Here is a 2,509-nt window from a genome sequence, read left to right as displayed (position 1 = left end):
CAAATGGATCCATCCACTTGCAACGATGGATGTCTTCCATAACAGGTTTTGGATTGGTTATGTATCCATAACAGGTTTTAGATTGATTATGTATCCATAACAGGTTTTAGATTGGTTATGTATTCATAACAGGTTTTGGATTGATTTTGTAACAACGAAATGTTTTTATAAATAGGTTCACTGATGAACCTATTCCACACTCTGAAACGAAGAAATAAGTCCTCTCTTCTAATGTCATCCTTCTCTTCTATTATTAGTCCTAGTCAATTATATAATTCTTGTTATATTGCTTTTATTTTATAACCGCATTTTCTTTTTGGTATTGATGTGGCATTACTTACTGGTTATATTGGCCGCATAACTACTAAAATTTGCAATCAACATTGTAATTAGGGTTGTCTCCTTGATCTCTGTTATCGAAGTAGTTTAACTTAAAATCTGACTTAGCTGCCAAGAGCAGTTGAACAACGTTGATAATTGATAAGAAAATACAGTAATGCTTTTAGTATAATAGCTGTATGAAAGATTGAATTATAATGGGTTATAATGATGAGAATGAGAGTATTTATAGGTAGTTATAAGTGTTCCCGCTGCAGGCAATGCATATCCCGTAGATTCATAGGCGGAGCTAAAATTTGAAGTTAATGCATTCTGATCAATTTTTCCACAAAGCACATAGCTCATCTTATTTATTTGGTTCGCAATTAAATATTGGCAGAATAGCCTAAATGGCACCTATACTTGTGCCACTTTGCCATCTCGGTCCCTGTATTCAGTGAAGTTTCATCCAGCCACTTGAACTCAGTCAAAACATGTATCTTAAGCCCCTCTGACCATTGACTGAGCTTATACTTGTCCACTTTGTCATGCCGGTCCTCAAACTTATCATTTTGCTAATTGAATAGTTACACTAGTTCAAATCGTATATAATAAACGCTTATGACATGATGTTACCAGTGCGTGTAATACAATATCCTACACGTAGGACGCCACGTCATTACTAGTGCCACATAGGAAAATAAACTATTTAAAAATAGGATTTTTTAGAAAACCCTAGCAATCTGCAAGTCTCTGGCAACACAAATCAGAGTTTCTCTTTTATATCATCCATAAGAAAATTCTCGTCCATCAAATTAACGCTCCTGTAACTCACTAACTCCTTCATGAAATTGCTCAAAGCTTTCCCACCAAGATCAAGCCTTTTCATTCTGTTATTCAATGTGAAATTCTGAAACACGGGTGAGGCATGAGAAAATGACGAGATGCCTCATTCTGAAACACGGGTGAGGCATTGGGCTTTAGACACAATCCCATAAGGGCGACGAGATGCCTCATAGAGATGGACCAAAGAGGGGGAATCCGAAACATAGAGAGCCTTAAAATTGAAATCTTCGAACCACACATACCCAGAAGCTTCAAGCGAGCTTTAATGGCGTCTCTGCTTGTCCCTCCGGTTTTGATCCTCAAACACAAATGTTTATCGCATTTTCAAGTCTAAATTTCAATACCCAGCTGAGTTTTAGTACTAGGTTTCAAACCACTAGATTCGTTCTTCGCAAGACCAGCAATGGAATTTCGAAAATTCTCAACAAACAAGCCTTTGAATCTCCTCTCCAAAATCCGAATAAAGATTCAAATAGTGAAACACAACAACAATGACCAAAAGAAGCCTTTGAAGGCTCATCCATTGTCTACAGTAGTGTGGAGGGGAAAGAGGGATTGGGGGCGAGAAGAAAGGTGGGATTTTTGGCCCGATTTTGTGCCTGATTTTAGTTTAATTCATTTTTAATTAAAATCACTAGTATAACTCCCTTTACACGCGTGGTTACACATAATTTGTCTATCTCAGCTATGTTAATGCCACATAAGCTCTGTCAATGGACAGAGGGATTTAGAATATACGATTTGAAGTAGTGTAAGCGTTCAATTGGCAAAATGATAAGTTTGGGGACCGGCATGACAAAATGGCACAAGTATAAGTGACATTTAGGCTATTGTGCCTTCATTTTGCTGAGTCAAAAAAATGAGTGGTTACACGCTCTAAAAAGGAGAGCGGATATATTTATTTTGATTTAAAAATATTAAAAATAATAAAGAATAACCATAAAAAAGAAAAAGAGTAAATTAATTTCCCAACCCAAGCAGCTCTACCCGTTTCCCAACCCTTCAGCCTTATTTTCCCCCGTTTCTCCCCATCTTCTTCTCCCCCCTCTTTCCCATCGTAACCCCCACCACCCCTCTGCCCTTTGTGGATAGTTAGCAACAAAATTAATAGTATAAAAAGGAGAAGAATTTTCTTTTAAGGAAGATAAATAAACATATCGATTAACGGGGTTAAAGTTTTTAAAAATATCAAGGAGCTATGGCCAAGTAATTTTCATGTTCATCGGTCCATTGTGGTCATGGGTTTTCTAAAGGAGTCTGGTGACTGGAGAAATAGGTGGCGGAGTCCGCTAGTGATTATTTTCCTGCGATCTGATTTAGCTTTGTGGTGGGATGTAGTCCTTTG

This window comes from Nicotiana attenuata, unplaced genomic scaffold (genome assembly GCF_001879085.1).
Source record: "Nicotiana attenuata strain UT unplaced genomic scaffold, NIATTr2, whole genome shotgun sequence".
Classification (NCBI taxonomy): Eukaryota; Viridiplantae; Streptophyta; class Magnoliopsida; order Solanales; family Solanaceae; genus Nicotiana; species Nicotiana attenuata.
The sequence above is the reverse complement of the archived record's forward strand: the minus strand, read 5'-3'. Positions refer to the sequence as shown.